Genomic DNA, 18639 nt, shown 5'->3' with positions numbered 1-18639 from the left:
TTCTTTTTCTTATACTGGAGGCGGCCTTTTTTTAAGTCCAGGAAAATGAAGGTGACAAAGGTGTGGGAGAGGGCAGCAGCCCCATAGAACTGTGAGGTTCCCGTCGTTCAGTCAAGAGAGGGAGATTAACAGCAAGTTCCAATATGTAGAAGAGCTCGGGAAGGAAAAAGGAAGAATAATCAGTTGGATAAGATGTCAAAAACTTCCCTAAGAGCCAAAATCTATGTAGAATGGCATTTCAGCTTCAGCAGAAATAAGCTGAAAAGGATATTGAAGGATAATGGTTAAAGGGTGAAATAAAATATCCCTTGTATGTATCTGTGAAATAAAAAAAGAAAGTTTTAATTAATAGATGAAGTGAAGTAGAATAAAAGCTGAAGAAAAGCGAGAAATTAAACTGAAATATAATTAGCATATGGAAAACAGTTAAATACAGCGTGAAAGAGCAAAGAATTTGAACAGTAAACAAACTCAGCTTGGCTGAGGGCCAAAAGAATGGGTGGGAAAGGAGGTGCAGAGGATTAGGGAAGAGAGCACGGATGGTTCCTCGGGCTGAGGTGAATGGACCTTTGACAGCTATTACAGCTCATGGACGGAGGGAGGATAGTAGTGCAAAGTAAATGCAAGGGAATAGGTTTTTGGGAGGGGAGTGGTATTCTGTAGGGAGAGGGAAAGGAAGGGGAAGGTTTCATGTAGACACTGGTTGTTAGTAGTTGTAAGGGAATTGGGTGATGATGTGTACTGTGGGAAAAAGAGGATGGGGAAGGATGATTGTCTGTAGGTGGTAGGGAATTAGGTGGTTATGGACAGTGTGGGCGATAGAAGATGGGGAAGGAAGGAAGACACTAGAGGCCGTGAGACATCAGAGGTGAACAAAAACTATTTCAGAATTATTGTTCGGAGGAAGAAGCAAAAGCCTAAACTGAAACGACTAAAGAAAACAAAGGAACGTACAATCAGGAAAATAGTAGAGGGATGATGTGTTTGACAGTAATCAAAGTAATGAAATTTTATCTTTCTCATTCTTGTGGCTATACTAACTACTGTAGTTTAGCTTTTTGGTCTTATGAAATTACAGCTCTCTTGATGGACCTTCATGCTTATGAAGGTGTAGACCCAAATGGCATGTTTCTTTTTTTTTTCTTTTTTTTTTTTATAAAGAATGCAGATTTCTTAGCTCCTAAGTTGAGTTATTTTTTGCAAGTAAGCAAAAAAAGGTTCTTTTAGCACTTGGAGGATTGGTAATGTTACACCATTATGTAAATGTGATAGTCATACAACAAGTCCAGCTGATTACCGCCCAATTTCCATAACTTCCATTTTATCTAAAGTTTTTCAATGTCTTTTGGCAAAATATCTTAATAGGTTTGCTGAAGATAATCATCTGTTCCCTTGTTCACAGGTTGGCTTTTGTAAAGGCCTTGGAGCATGTGATGCCCTTCTCACAATTTCCAATGCTGTACAGAAATTCCTTGATTATGATCAGGAAGTTCATTTGATTGGCCTTGATTTTAGTGCTCCCTTTGACCATGTTAATCATGAGGGCTTTTTTTTCAAACTCAAACCTTTGGGATTGGGTGGGTCTTATCTTAGTATCATTATTGATTTTTAAGTAATAAATTGCAAAGAGTTGTTGATGGGCAGCATAGTGAGTATAGGAATGTGATATCTGGTGTTCCTCAAGGTACTGTTCTTGGCCCATTACTTTTTTCATGCTATATACATACACTATGACATATGGTTTGGCTCAGAAAACAAGCTGAATCCCTTAATAGAGATCTAGATGAAATTATTGCATGTTGCAAATTATGGGGCATGAAGTACCCTAACAAAACTTAAAGTTTGATTGTAAGTAAGTCGAGGACGAGGACAGTGGTTCCTCTACATTCGGATCTCAGCATTTATAATGTTTGTTTTTTATTTTATAACGTGAAAATTTTAGGGTGATTCTTGATAGCAAATTTACTTTTGAGACAAACATAAATTGCACAAAAAATTAGCTTACTGAGAAAGTCTTCAAGATTCTCAGTGATCAAACTATTTTGAATAATTGTTTTGATTCTTTCAATCTATTGTTTTCTTGTCTGGTCTTCAGCTACTGAATATCATCTTAAGTATTCGGAAAGGAAATTTCAGTGAATTAAATTTCTTACTCCTGATCTAGATATCAGTCTCTGGCACCATCATTCAGTTAGTTCGTTATGCATGTTGCACAAGACTTTTCATAATTACGACCACACTTTGCATTCAGATCTTCCTGGACAGTACCACCCTGTTCGTAGTACAGTACCACCCTGTTTGTAGTACAGTACTAGGTATGCAGTTAATTCTAATAATATTCTAATAATGCCTTCTCCATCATAAGGCTCAATGTTATACAGTATTCCAGCTGCGACCAAATTGTGAAATGATCTTCCTAATCAGGCAGGTAAATCGGGGAACTTCAAAAGTTTAAACTTGCAGTGAATGTTTTCATGATGAATGGGTTGACGTGAGTCTTTTTATAGTTTACATATGAAAGATCTACTTTAATGCTACTAATGTTATTAAATTTTCTATTTTAATTGGTTATCACTTCTCTTGTAGTGTATTTATTTCCTTTCCTCACTGAGCTACTTTTCCCTTTTGGAACCTTTGGGCTTATAGCATCCTGCTTTTCCAACTAGGGTTGTAGCTTAGATGATAATAATAATAATAATAATAATAATAATAATAATAATAATAATAACGTGCAATCAGAGATTTCAGACCTCCGCCAATGAATATTGCCAATATTTTACTCAAATGAATGGATGAAACACTTCTTTTTTCATATGCTACTATGGATGAATCTCCTGTAACATTTAACTAAGTCTATGGACAGCGTGTTCCCCTTTTCATATGCTAACTGCAGTTAGTGAAAAGTGCAATGTTGATCCAGATTCGTGATCTTAATCCGTATCGTTTCCAAAATTTCATGGTTTCTTCAGAAGCATAAAATATATCCATTGTAAAAATTTAATTTCGTCAAAAACCTTCAATTTCTTTTGATGTAATCTTTGAAATTGTTAAAAAAGGCAAGTCCAGATCCGGAACCAGAAGTTAATGAGGTCGTCCATGGCCTAAGATTTATCTGTGGTGGAAATTTTGTTAAAATTTGTATATTTGTTTTTGACGGTATCTGCGACATGGTTAAAAATGCAAATCTAGATCCAGATCATCTCCAAAATTTAATGGAATCGTCCATGACCCAAGATTTATCTGTGGTGAAAATTTTGTCAAAAACTTTCTAGTAGTTTTGACGTAATCATGTCCACAGACAGATATACAAAACGGATTTTGAGCGAACCGAAAAATCTATTTTTGGGTGAGATAGCCATGTCGTCCTAATGGAAGGTTCCTATAAGTAGCTTCCAAGGGATATTTGCCACCAGAGTCTCGTCCTCCATCTCAGCTTGACAGGATTTCTCTGTCCAGAGAGGAATAACGTACTCTCAGGCAAGAAAGAACTGCAAGGCCTTCTCTTATGGAGGAACTCCTGCCTCAGCGCAGGGAGCAGAAGAACTTAATTTACCATCCCTAAGTCCTTGATGAGAGCTTCTGTGCCTCAGCAAGAGAGGCCGAGGGGGAAGACTCTCCTACCATGTCAGCACTACTTGCCTGTCAACGGCCTACCTTGATGACTTTAACCCATCCCGGGCTCCTATGGAGGAGAGCTCAGAGGTGGATGCGCAATTTGGTCTTGAGGACGACCTTTTGCCCAGAGTTGCTAGCCCTAAGCTCACGGAGGTGGAGCAGAAGGAGCAGAACATGCCTTTTAGCAGGTGTTATCCTGCATTAGATCAATCAGTGTGATGCCAAACACATCAGCAGTCCCACAGGGTGGGAAAGACACAGTCTTGGACCAAGTCTACGGGGCTGTAGTGGCCTGGTGGTAGCGTCCTTGCCTGGTGATTGCCAGACTGGGGTTCGAGTCCCGCTCAAACGCGTTGGTTCCTCTGGTCATTGCAACCTCACCGTCCTTGTGAGCTAAGAAGGGGGGCGGGTTGTGGTTTGGGGGAGCCTATAGGTCTATCTGCCGAGTCATCAGCAGCCATTGCCTGGCCCTCCTTGGTCCTAGCTTGGGTGGAGAGGGGTACTGGGCGCTAATCATATGTAATATGGTCACTCTCTTGGGCACTGTCCTGCTTGATAGGGCAATGTCACTGCTCCTTGCCTCTGCCATTCATGAGTGACCTTTAAAACTTACAGATCCCCTAGGGCTAGTACAGCTTTTCCCTGGTTAAAGGGGTTGAAGGGTGCCAGAAAGAAGGCAGTGCCACAGGCTACAGGCTCCTCTGCCTCCCTCCGAGTAAGCTCTTCTTCTAAGCTCCTCTTGCCACCATTTGTGCAACAGAGTAGGTATTATGAGATTTTGAATGAGCCCCTTCTGGCCTTGCCTCTGGATCACTCCATAAAGGCTCTCACAAGGGACATTTTCTTTGAGAGACTGTCGGAACTTTCAGTCTCATATTCGGCCTCAGAGATCAATAACCAGGAGAAAGTTGTGAAGTATGCCATGCAGGCTACTTCATGGCTAGACCTCTGGTTGGGATCTGTGGGGCACTTGATCAGATCTCAGGACTGGTCTTGTGAGTCCACAAAGAAGTCGATGGAGACCTTCCTCTTGTCCGACACCAGGATGATCGAGTTCCTCTCACATCAGGCTTTCAACCTGTGGGTGAATACCATCCTTAAGATTGGACTTGATCATCAAGCGGTTCCATGGGCAACTCCTACAGGCCGAGGTTTCCAGGCTGAGAAACTTCTTTTTCGAGGGTAGTTCTCTTCAACCTGGAAGATGTCGAGTGGGTGGCATAGAGGTGGAGGAAGTCCATCCAGGACTCCCTCCTCCAAAGGGCCCTATCATCACAGCCCTATTAACCTCTGCCACAGAAAAAACAACCTCTTCCAAGCCGCCGACAAATAGGGCTAGGGGCCCTAGACAGCAGGGCACAGTGCCTAAAAAGTCTTTTCAAGGCAACCATAGAGGTTCAAAGTCCCTCTGTGGAAGGAAGGACAACAGGGAATTTGGCAGAGGCCTATCCCTCTAGGATGGGCAATCTTTCCAGATGTCTACCTGTGGGTGGGGTGGGGGGGGGGGATGCCTGCAAAGTCTCTGGCTAAGGTGGCTGTAGCTCAGGGCCAAACCCTGGACGGTCAAAGTGATTCGTCCAGGGCATCCTGTCCCATTCATTTTATCTCTCCCTTCACTGACTCAGGACCAAGTTCCAATAAGCTCCTACCTCTATGGGGTGTATTCCTACATAGAGTCTGCTATGCTATATTAAGCCACAAACTCAAAACAGCATTTCCTACAACCTCTCCTGCTTTGCACACAACTGGACCAGAAGGGATACTATAAACCCATGACACCCGTCCTGCAGCTTGCTCAAAATTACTTACTCCCGAACGGCGACTAGGCAAAAATCTCTGGGCTCTGATTTTGCTCTCCATTCAGCTCCCTAATCCTCATATTAACTTCCTTCACTGATAAAGTATCTGTGCATTTCTTGGATTCAATGTCAGTTTCCCTAATAATGACAGAGCATTCCTGGGAAGTGAACTTGAGGTTACCCACACAAAAAATACAGTCATAGCCCTTTTAACAAGAATTTATATTTTCATGGAACATACGACAGAGCACGCAGTGCTTCAATATTATATTACGTGTTAGGGTGCAGTTTCAAGATTAATTATGATTATAAAACCGGCATATGCTGTGTAAGCTAAGTGCCCTAATACAACTCTTTTTGGAAGGGATTCTGCTGCCCCAATAATGATATGCTTGGTATAAAATCCACTCTTATCAACCAATCTCTTTACTGATAATCTTTTTCTGTCACAAGATCCTTCCACAACCACAAAGGCCTTTATGGTAGTTTGACGCAGGGTGTCCTTCTCATTAGGCTCAAAAGTGCCATACCTCGTTGCTTCCGTATCTGCTGAATACCAACATCTTACAGGATTGGTACCAACTTCCCGAACTAAATCCAAGAAAATCATTTTTCCAGAACTATGAAGATTACATACCCCATTCTAAACCTGGATCCTTTGACTAAATTTCCTACACTATTTTCAATAGCATATTCCCCAAAAAAACTAAAGCATTAAGCATATTTTGACTGTAAAAGGGTTTGTTGCAGTAAAGCTGCTCAGGAATTTAATCAAGACAACTTTATTAATAGATTTCTAACTTGCATATTTGATAAGTGGAAGGGTTCTGTTTATTGGAATAAAACCTGCTTGGTCCTTGCCTTTCTTGGACTGCTTCTTTTGGATAACTTTCTTGTCTGCAGAAACATTCAGCTTATCACCATTATCCTCATTCATATTATTAGGTGTTCTGCCTATTGACCTGGTATCCTCTAGGTTTTTTTTTTTTCCTTCTTTTTTTTGTGTCGAAAGCTGGCTTTCCTCCTTATGAAAGTCCATTTTGTCTACAGGGAATTGGTAATGAATAATACCTGAAACTGGCGTCCGGTCCCATGGTCCTCGATATGCACATCACTGTTCATGCGACTTACTGATATCTCAATAGCCTACAGAAATCAAGCTAATAAAATAAAGGCAAAGAAGTAGTGAATTAATATTTTGCCCTGCAAACAAATTACGTTTAGAACATCATTTCCCTTATGGGAACCTGTTAAGAGGTCAGTTTTGAAACCATTGATAATAATGAAGACACATGCACAACAACGTCTACTTAATGATACAACGTATAAAAGATTATTTCTTAAAATTCTGCCTTTGTTCTATCTATTGATTTTGCTGTAATAATGTTATTTTCACGAAACTTTCTCTGGTTTTACTAAAAATTTTATTTTGAAACAATTCAACTCTGTTCGACCTCCTAATTATTCATATCAAGCATATTTCATACCGTTGTTCATAGCCATCACGCTAAAGGCTATTGACATAATTTAAAGTTTAACGGGAAAACCTATATAACTAGTCCTACATACTTTCATATTTCATAACACATGTCAAAATGTTAAAATTCGTAGTCCTATGTATTAAGACAATTTTTAATAAATTGTTTTAGTTACTTTAAGGGTGGTTTTCCTGGTTCTATTACACAGGGAAAATCCCTGTGGATTGCAGGACCTACAAGATTTGTTTGTCATTTGGCCTGCATTTTTAAGTATTTAGAGTCTCATGTAGTGTAATCGACGTTAATTGTCAAAGCTGAGGTATCATTACATTTCATAATAAAAACACCCTTCATCTTTTAGAAAGTCTTTTTTTCATCAGTCCTTTGGATGTCTAGTGGGAGCTAATACAAGGGGCAGATAAGAAATGAAATTACGAAAAACATAGGCCAAGACAGGATGAATAGCGTAAAAGATATTATAAACAAAATATGAGACAATAGATATACCATATGAATGGGATAAATTAGAAATATTATCAGTGAGTAAGCCTAAAGGGAGCAGATTAGACAATGACAACAGAAGAGGACTTAATTGCGAACAAAGTGAGATGTTTGAGAAACTAAGCATGATAAAAATTAAGAATGACATTAATGACAAGATTGGATGATTTCAATGTAGAGGGATAGAGTAGCCTAGATTAACAGCAGATCACTTTATATCACTAAATGCTGTAATTGACAATAAAAATTACTTAGGGACCTCCACCTATAGCCTACTATCGTTTGGAGATGCTGTAGAATTTTTTGATAAGTTTTGCTTCAAGAACTATTATAGTATTGAATGAAATGCCAAGTAAAGATGATACCAAATTGATATATAAACTAAACGAGAAAGGTAAAGCAAAGTTAAAGCTTCAATTAACATTCCTGTCGGATACATCCTAAAGAGGAAATTTGGTTAGAAGAAAATAAACGACAGAGTAAAATTTTTGGAACAAAATTATGTTATATTGTAACAGACAAAATCACTACTTATTGTGAGAAGACAATAACCCTTAGAAGTATTAGAATAAAAGAATTGATATATTATGCTGAGAACATTGCTTCACCGCACGAACAAACATAAAGCAGAGAGCCGTAAGCAACTGCTACAGTATGGAATAACTAAGGAAATTTACTCTTAGCACCAATCTTCAGAAGTCTGCGGTTTTAGTAATATAACTAGAAAAAATTAGTTAGAAAGACTAAATGAGTGATTTGAAAGGGAAGGGTAGAAACAGTTGAGAAATGTAAGCTCTAAGGAGAATGGTAGCCTACTCAGAAAAAGGAGGTTAAAGACAGTAGTCCTAACATGAGCTAAAGGAAAGCGAAATGAAATAAATGGAGCATATGCTAGGAATTATGGAGACGTTAACGGAGTAGAATGGGAATTCATGATGAGAATAAAGATTATGAAACAGTTGTATGCTATTATTGAGACGTGGGGTGTAATAAAGGAAAAATAAATGAGAGTCAGAAAGTATTCAGTAGATGATTATTAGAGGGAAGTTTGGACATAACTACACATTATTATTATTATTATTTGCTAACCTACAACCATAGTTGAAACAGCAGGATGCTATAAGCCCAAGGACTTCATCAGGGAAAATAGCGTAGTGAGGAAAGGAAATACGGAACTGAATAAACTACAATAGAAGTAATGAACAGTTAAAATAGAATATCTAGATAACAGTAACAACATTGAAATTAATATTTCGTATATGAACTATGAAAAAAAAAACAAGAGGAAGAGAAATATGATAGAATAGTGTGCCCGAGTGTACCTTCAAGCTAGGTATCTCTACTCCAAGACAGTGGAAGACCATGGTACAGAGGCTATGACACAATCCAAGACTAGAGAACAATGGTTTGATTTTGGAGTATCCTTCTCCTAGAAGAGCTGCTTACTGTAGCTAAAGAGTCTCTCCTACCTTACCAAGAGGAAAATAACCACTGTACAATTACAGTGCAGTAGTTAATCCCCTGAATGAAAAAGAATTGTTTGGTAATCTCAGTGTTGTCAGGTGTATGAGGACAGAAGAGAATATGTAAAGAATAGGCCGTACTATTCGGGGGATGGGTAGGCAAAAGGAAAATGAGCCGTAACTAGAGATAAGGATCCAATGTAGCACTGTCTGGCCAGTCCCTTACCCTTAAGGAGAATAAGGGATAAAGAATAAAAATTGAAAATAACTTGATTCCGAAATAATGCTTAGAGTTCTTAGATTTTTCTTCAAGTACCCACCAATTTTCATCAACTTTACACAAATCATTAGAGAATTACTTTTCAAAGATATACATGTACAGAAATAAGAGGGAAAGTAATATTAGTATGAAATTTCATAATATATTCTAAAAACCAAATAGCAAATTTTTGAAAAAAAAAATATAAAACCATGTGGGACGTTTAAAAGTAGGAATTTAATGTTTACAATGAATTTGAAAATCGCGCACAATAACGATGAAAATGTCAATGTTTCCGACTGACATTCCTGCGTTTTACGAATAATTTTGGTTAAATGGTGAAGACTAGAAGTAGCTTCCCGGTGAGGTTTTCAGCTTCAGTGCAGTAGAGTAAATCTTCAGAGTCGTTTATGGGATTGTAGCCAACGTATTTTAATGATCATTGAACTGTGCCAAATGGATGATCACTTCCCAGGCTATGTTATTATCACATTTCCGGTGGAAGCATTGGTGTCTGCATTTTCTTCGCCATTATTTGAACTCTCTCTTTCGTTTTCCTCCTTTTCTCTCGAGTTTCTCCTTTGCTGACTCGGACACAGATCATCTGTAAGAGAAAATAACAAATATTTTGAGACTATTTTTCATATTTTGAAAATAAATCACATTAAAGTTAATAAATCTCAGTGGCATAGAATTAAATAGAAATAAATAAAGTACAGTAATTGTTTCAAGTGTGTTGGCATGTTTCGCAATTCGGATTAGATGAGTGGCAAAGGCAAGGGACAAGATACTACATTACAATGCAGTATCCTAGAGACTCCTTTATATACTGCACATGTGATGTGTGCCCAATAATCGAACAGATAACAGATTTTTTTTAGAGGAATCATGCAAATGATGATACGAGCATACAATTTGAAACACTTGTTCTCTGAGTCATGATAATCAAATATGGCTGCTAGGCCAATGAAAATCCAAGATTTCGGCCAAATTAGTAGCCTGAAGTTTATGTTTTGCTTAGAGGTACTGTATTTGTTGTTGTACCAGTTGCATGATCTATAACAGATATGCATTTCTGTTTTCAAGCTTACTAAAGTAGATTTTAATATCTATAAAGAAAAATGGCAAATTTTTCAAGATTTTATTGTTCATAAAGCAAAGTGACATACATTTTTCAAGATTTTACTTTTTATTTATTTATTTTAAGATGTCCACAAGATTGTCCGCTTTTCATTTCGTAAGTTTTGCACCACATTGTTTAAACCATGCAACTGGTTTTTCAGCTGGTAAAGTTCACGTACGCAGCTGCAAAGTGATGTGCAGGTAAGTGCTGACTGTAAGCACTTGTATCTTCCTTTGCAGTCTTTCTTACAACAACAATTTGTCAGTTCCTGACATCTAGCTGCAATAGGGGCCGGTGTTGTCCAACATATTCGCCATGTCTCTCCTTTCTGTACCCAGCCCCATTCAAGAGAACTGCTCGAGTCTGGATTGAAGATGATTACCTGGCCAGAGATGATTCCATGTTTACATGTTTTGCGTGTTCTCTGAGGGCTACCTGTGTTGGTAGAATTGAGTTGCATGGTTATGGTTAAAGTTGTCTAGTCTTGCCTCATCCACACTAACAGCTGCACTGATCTGTTATTTATGAAGATAACGAATCTCTTCAGCTTCTGCATGTCAATATCAGGAATCAATGTTGGATGTTGATTGAGATTTGTAAATGTTTTGGAAACATCATTAAATACATTGCAAATATGTCATAGAGACGACTTCCCTTTCCCATGGAAGGCAGACATGACGTCATATCCAGTGAACACATGAAAGTATGGGGTCCCTCTAGCTCACTCAAGCCCTATTGCAGAAACTACCTCATGGACTGGAATCCACCAAATCTTGTCTCCTTCGCCAAAGCAATCCACATTTTCTTAAGAAATATTTCCTGTAGGGAAGGCAGCACGGATATTGGTATGAATAGCACATCCATGTCATTGACCTTTATGATGATAGACTTTCTCCCATCTGTCATTGCCTCCCTGCCCAAATATTTGAGTGTCACCTTCCTCATGACAACATGGGGACACTAAATTCAGAGACTTCACTGTGTTGCTAATGACATCTACTTTTGGAACGATGGCTGTGATTGTGGACTCTGCTTCTCCGCAAGGAAGTGAAACAGCTGAGTCTTGTTGCTTGCATCAATAAAGAAGCTTTGCCAAATACGTTCACACGCCAATTGTACCTGGTTCCATAGTATTCCAATTTTGGGTTGAAGTCTTTTTTTAGCATGACCATTAAATATCTTTGAAGATTGTGGAAGCAAGACATTGATAAAAGCTGATCCATCGATGATGGTTACATTTACCTTTGGTTCTCTGTCTGGGATGTTCACTTGAACTTCAATAAATACAACAAACTGTGAATTCTAACATGCATGAAGCTAGCCACTGTTATTGAGAGATGGAGGGTGTGACTGATTGTTGTGCTTGAAGAATTCTTGCAAGTCACACTGCCTCCTCTGGCAGGAGATGAACAGTTGTGAGAGTTACTCACAGTCATCTTTTTTCTTGATTGAATGATAGAAAGGACTGTCTCTTTCACTCTCTAGTCCTTCCTTGAGTTGTTTGAACTGTTCTTTGCCCCACAAGTGATGTGTAACTATCATTTCAGCCGGAGTTGGGTCTGTAATGGAATACCTCCATGTTCTTCAAAAGACATTTTGTGACTATGCTAATATGGCTTGTGAAAGCTAAAGGGGTCCCATACTTTCATGCGGTCACTGGATTTATTGTCGTGTCCGCTTTCCAAGGGAAGAGGAAAAATCTGCATGCAGACTTGGAAAGTATTTTATGATGATTCTTAAACATTCACTAATCTCAGCCAGCATCCGACACTGATTCCTGATCTTGACCTACAGAGGCTGGAGAGAATCATTGCCCTCATGTACGAAAGATCAAACGCAGCTGTTAGTGTGAATGAAACAAGACTAGATATTTTTGTTCATAAGCAGAGGCCATGCAACCCAATTCCACCAACACAGGCTGCCCCCGGCGAACCTGCAAAGCGTTTGGTCTATCAGGCAGGGAACATCTAGGGCCAAACAACAACAACCATCTACAATCCAGACACTAGCAGTCTTGCTGAATAGGGGTGGTTACAGAAAGGAGAGACGTGGCAGATATGTTGGACAACACTAATCCCCTATTACAGCAAGCTATTGGGAGCTGACAAAGTGTTCCTGTAAAAAAGGATGCAATGAAAGATGAAATTGCTTATAGTCATCAGTCTCCTGCACATCACTTTGCTGCTGCATGTTTGAATATTGTGGTGCAAAGTTTACTAAATGAAAAATGGACACACTGGTGGCCATCTTGTAAAAACAGTAACATCTTGAAAAATATGTTACTGTTTTACAAAAAATAAAATCTTGAAAAACATGTCCTTTTGCTTTATAAATTAAAATCTACTCTAGTATGCTTGAAAGTGCATATCAAGATCATGCATCTCTGACATTTATAAATACTTATAAGCAAAGCATAAACTTATAGCAGCTAATCTGGCTGCCATCTTGAAAATTGGCCGCCATCCTAAATTTTGAATTGGTCAATCAGCCATATTTGATTAGTATGACTTGCAGAACATGTGTGCCAAATTTGAGTCTTGTATCATCATTTGCATGATTTTTCTGTCATATCCTATTATTCTTCTGTTATTCTATTACTACAAGAGTAATCTCCACCCAAGCTAGAGCCAGGCAAGACCAGGCAATGGCAATTGATGAATCAGAAGGTAGACCTATGGGTCACCCACCCCCCCAAAAAAAAACATTCTTAACCTACCATAAAGGTAATGGTTAGACCTGTAGACAGAGAAAAAGAAAGGAAAACTATCCTGTTTTGTTTACGTATATATCTATATATGAGACAGTAAATGCACATACCCGAGAAAGTATTAATGAAGAATGAAAAATACTTATAGGTCTAAAAATTATGTTGTTTTACAAAAAATAAAATCTTGAAAAACATGTCCTTTTGCTTTATAAACATTAAAATCTACTTTAGTACGCTTGAAAACATGAAAATGCATATCAGGATCATGCACCTCTGACAATTATAAATACTTATAAGCAAAACGTAAACTTTGGGCAGCTAATCTGGCTGCCATCTTGTAAATTGGCCGCCATCCTGAATTTTCAATTGGCCAATCAGCCATATTTGATTAGTATGACTAACAGAACAAGTGTGCCAAATTTGAGTCTTGTATCATTTGCATGATTTTTCTGTTATATCCTGTTATTTTATTAATATAAGAGTAATCTCCACTCAACACTCAAGCTAGAGCCAGGCAAGACCAGGCAATGGAAATTGATGAATCAGAAAAATATCCTGTTTTGTTTACATATGTACAGGGTGACACAAAAAAAAAAAAAAAACCGGTCATCACCTAAACTTGAATAACTTTTGAAATAAATAATCAATTCCTTTTATTTTTCAAATTTATCAAGAAAAATTAATGTTCTAAGAGTCTACCAAATTCGACCTTCAAAATGCCATGGACTACTGAGGAAAAGACATTTATAGTTCAGGCATATTTTCGGTTGAAGTCTATCCACGCAGCTCAATTGCAATTCAAAGAACGGTTCAGATGTCAAGAATTTCCTGTCCACTCAATGATCTACAGATGGGTCAACAAGCTCAGAACCCATGGGACTGTGCATAACCTCAATTGTAAAGATACTAACAGACAATCACACTCTGGACGACCGAAATCATCAAGGACACATCACAACATTGCTGCAATCAGACTCTGTTGTCCACAGCCCAAGCAAGTCTGTGCGATGGCGAAGTCAGGAGCTTGGAATCAATCTGGAGTCCATGCAGAGAATTTTGAACGCAGATCTCCACCTGTATCCTTACAGAATACAGATTAAACACAAGCTTACACCTGACGACATGAGGAAGCGAGTGATCATGTGCCAGTGGTTTTGCGCCAAGATTGACGCTGTGCCAGACTTCCTTGACAATGTCTGGTTTTCGGACGAGGCACATTTTCTGTTGTCAGGTCACGTGAACTCGAAGAACAATATCTTCTGGGGTAAAACACCCCCTAAGCACTGTCTGCAAAGGCCATTACACTCGGTGAAGTGGACTGCCTGGGTCGCCATCTCCAAACATGGCATCATTGGACCATTCTGGTTCGAGGAGGACAACGAGCGGTCTGTGACAATCAACACCGAGCGATATGTCCAGGTGCTTGGCAAGTTCTGGACAGCACTTGGTCGATGGAGAGGATTCGTCAAGGTCCTACAGGGGTTCCAGCAGGATGGTGCCACCCACTACACTTCAAACGAATCATTGGCATGGCTACTGCAGTGTTTCCCTGACTGACTAATCAGCCGCAGGTGTGACCCTGACCTGAAACCCACAGATTTTTACCTCTGGGGATACCTTAAGGACAGGGTTTATGGAAACAACCCCCAGACTATCCCTGATCTGAAGGTAGCAATCACAGCAGCAATAAGAGTGATCCCAAGGGAGGAATGCGGGAGGGTCATCGAGAACTTTGCCCGCCAGATCCAAATGTTCCTGCAGCGCCAGGGAGCTCATTTGGAGCACATTTTGGAGAGCCAGTGAAACAAAGAGTTTATTTTGTACAGACTTGAAACTTTGGAGATGTCTGCTACACAGGCTTGCCCTAATGCAGCTAAAGTTTTGTGTTGATCTAAATAAAATTTTGGAAGTTATTCGTTTTTTGGTGGTGACCGTTTTTTTTTTGTGTCACCCTGTATCTATATGAGACAGTAAATGCACATACCCAAGAAAGTATTAATGAAGAATGAAAAATACTTATAGGTCTAAAAATTATGTTGTTTTACATAAGAGTTGGATAGAGAACATCTGAATATCTCGACTGCCATTTAAAGGCTTGTCTCTTAATGGGTATGTGAGCGCCTCCAACCCAGGTGGTTTAAATTTACCACTGACAAGTACCCACAGCGGTAGCCGGACAGTTTAGCTACATACGTGTGTTCTGCTGAAGTCATGAACAAATGAGGAAGAAATGCCTTCTAGTGTATCGAGAAGTTTTGGCTACTTTCGTTAATGGGTGAAATTTACTACAATGTAAATCTATCTTTCTTTCTAGTGTGTCCCCAAACTGTCGGGGCAGACGGAGAACCTGCTGGCCTAATGTCACTTTTCAAGCCTATTATTTGTACTAGCTTTATCTGACAAAGCTACAACCCTAGTTGGGATACCAGGATGATATAAGCCCAAAGGTTCCAACAGGGAAAAATAGCCCATTGAAGAAAGAAAACAAGCAAATAAATAAAGTGGAATAGCATAAATGAATGATATGGAAACACGGGAAGGTGAAACGGCCTAGGAGTAAATGCAGGAAATGAAAGCAATCTTAGTAGTCATTATGACAAAGGACAATGCGGTTTCAAAGTTTTTTTCTAGTAAACTATCTCTTCGTAAATCTTAAATAACCTCAAATTATGGTTCAGTTAAATTGCAACAAACATTATATTGAATTTAAATTTAATGATTATGCCTTACTTATGACGTTTGTGTTATGTTTCATCACATTATTTGAACTAAAGTTGCGATGAAAATACTTTTTTTTTTTGGAAAAAGTTTAGTTTTCATTTCCGAAAGTTACTGTAATGATCTCAAAATTATATCATTGCAATGTTAATACGTCTGCTGTCTGCTATCTGAAACAAGCATTGAGACTTATCCGATAACCACTGGAGTTGCAGGATGAATATACATTTAAGAATTTATAGGAATTTGAGTTAAGCTGTCAACGTATCTAGTTTTAACAATAGGAAATTGTGTTCTTCACTGTAGCCACTTTTTGTAAATGTTAATCAATAATCATAATGGCCAATTATTTATCCCTTTCTTTCCATTAGGACAGATTAAAACCAATATCCTGGGTAAGATGATGATTAATTTTTGAGGTCTGTGTGAAACCAAATCGATCGACCCATAGGTCGAATAATTATAGGCACATCCAAGATTTTCCTGATAAACGCTCAAGGTGAGACCCGCTTGTTGATTCAAATATCTACAAACCTTTGTGTTTCTATTTACATTTCCAAAGTGAGAGAACATGCTTTTCAATATCTAAATTTTTAGTGAACACTCACCTGGGTAACACCAAAACATCAACAACAACAACAACAATAATAATAATAATAATAATAATAATAATAATAATAATAATAATAATAATAGTGAGGATAAGCCTAATAATGACAATAATCATTACTATTACTTATTATTATCAACCTTATTATCATCACCGTTAGTAGAAGTATTTAGATATTAGAATTTTTTTCTAAACTCTAGGAGGTTAAATATACTTATATAAATGTTTTTATTAAATATAAGATTAGCATCCCGCGTAGCCTACTATTATTTCGTAATTAATACACAGTCTAGCAACAAAATCAATAGGCTGTTGGTCTACAGCGGGGTTTACACGGGCGAGCAGCTCGTCGAGCCTGGCTCAACAACCCTGTGTTTGAATTGATGTTCGAGCGTGTAAACGGGATATTTGGTTGTCGAGCGCGCTCGCCGAACGGCTCGATGAAAGTCAGGCTCTTCTTGACTTTTGTGGGCGGAGCTACATTGTTTGACGAGCGGTGTGAACGTGTGAACGGGTGTCGAGCATCGAACCTCAGTTGTTATGCAAAGTTTCAAACCTGCTAGAGGAAACATCATCAAAGAAATGAATAATAGCTGCCATTAATGAGAGCAAGAATGAGAAGGAAGTCGTACTTTGATTTCATACATACATATCGGGCTCATCCAGCTTTATGGAAAGTTAAATCAAAAGACTATTCCAATAAAGTAGCCAGAAACAAAGGAATAGCGGCTCTGCATGAAATATTGAAAGAACTAATTTTAAAGCCTTAATTTTAAAGCAATAAGCAAGTTGGTGTGTGAAAATCTCTTTTTAGTAGCCAATCCTTCGTCCACTTTGATCTTTTTTTTTTTTCCTTCATAGTGCCACTGCTAAAGCAATGGCTATCAAATCGTCCTGGTCGAGAGACATGTTGACGTTGTTTTAGCACGAGGCACACTGAGGTTCTATGTACTGTCTGAAAGATCTTCGAGCCGTTCTATAAGCAGGGTTGCCAGGTTTTCTAAATGAGAAAAGGTCAATTTCTAATCAACAGAGGCTTTAAAAGGTCAACCCATTAATAGAAAAAGGTCAAAAATATAGTATTTAAGGGCCGGCTTTTTTCATATTACTAAAGGCCAACCTATCTAAATACAAAAGGTCAATTTTGAGTTTTTTTTTGGGCCGGAAAAAAGGCCAAACTGGCAACCCTGTCTATAAGTAGGCTCGACAACCGGGCTCGACAAGCTGCTCGGCCGTGTAAACCCGCCTTTATTATAAAAGCTAGTCCACGATCTTAACAATGATGAAATGTTCTTACCTGAAGTTTCGCAGCACAGGTCATAGCAGCAACTAATGTCATCATACCAATCAAACAAATCTCCACAGCCCCAATCACCACAAACTCCACGGTTGCTCATCTGCTTGGATCTGCACTGACAATTTTATAATACAACCTCCTGTGATCACTCTAGAGTGAAATGTAACTCGAGCTTTATTTCGCGAGGAAAAGGCTATGTAGCATCTATTAAGGCAGCAAATTAGAAGATCCCTCTTGGCATCTATCCTGTAAAGTTGCTAGGTTGTGTTTTGAATTAGAAATAGAACAGAATTCAAGAAACGAAGCAATAACCAGTTTCACAATATCTTTGGACATTGTGTCTTGACGTTTTAATCGAACGCTTATCTTGAAAATAGCAGATATGAATATGACTAAAGTGAATACTTAAGAATGTGAGATAACCGCGTTATGGCAACGGTGCACCGCTCTTGACTACACGGCTAAATTGATGTTGAAAAGAACATGCATTTTAGACCTCGAGACACCGACTATGCTCGATCAAGATCTTGTGATCGAGCCTTGTAGATTTTTAGGATTAAAGGAGGCAATAAGGTACAGTGTTCGATGAGGAGTATAATACGAATGGGTGTGTCTTTTACGAGATCCTGGCACAGACTGACTGCAGTGTTGCCAGATCATAGATGGGTTACACTACATTTCCCTGTTCTGGTCTTCAAAAATTCCCGTTTTTAAGCAAAATTTCCCTGTTCTGTAAGATATATATATATATATATATATATATATATATATATATATATATATATATATATATATATATATATATATATATATATATATATATATATATATATATATATATATATATATATATATAACTAGATACAAAATTTACTAAAAGAAATATTGTATATGATACGTCTTTGAAGACCATTTTTTTCATAATTCTATATATGGTATTCTCTAAAATATCCACCCTTGCTTTTTATTAAATATTATTTTTCTTGCTTCACACTGAAGAAAACTAAAGAAAAACGGTTATTGAAGGTGAAATTATTTTTTATTTGATCTTAATTTTTTCATAAAATAC

At 38.2% G+C, this 18639-nt stretch overlaps 1 long non-coding RNA gene across 1 annotated transcript; it reads right to left on the bottom strand.

Moving 5' to 3' along the window:
- Window positions 1–9264: 9264 nt before the first annotated feature.
- LOC137651528 (uncharacterized) lies at window positions 9265–18195 on the bottom strand. The gene is made up of 2 exons (XR_011046105.1): window positions 17571–18195; window positions 9265–9719 (listed from the first exon to the last, which is right to left on the bottom strand). It is a non-coding gene; the product is annotated as an uncharacterized lncRNA (long non-coding RNA).
- Between the last annotated feature and the right edge of the window lie 444 nt (window positions 18196–18639).

This window comes from Palaemon carinicauda, chromosome 1 (assembly GCF_036898095.1).
Source record: "Palaemon carinicauda isolate YSFRI2023 chromosome 1, ASM3689809v2, whole genome shotgun sequence".
NCBI lineage: Eukaryota > Metazoa > Arthropoda > Malacostraca > Decapoda > Palaemonidae > Palaemon > Palaemon carinicauda.
The sequence above is the reverse complement of the archived record's forward strand: the minus strand, read 5'-3'. Positions and strand labels throughout refer to the sequence as shown.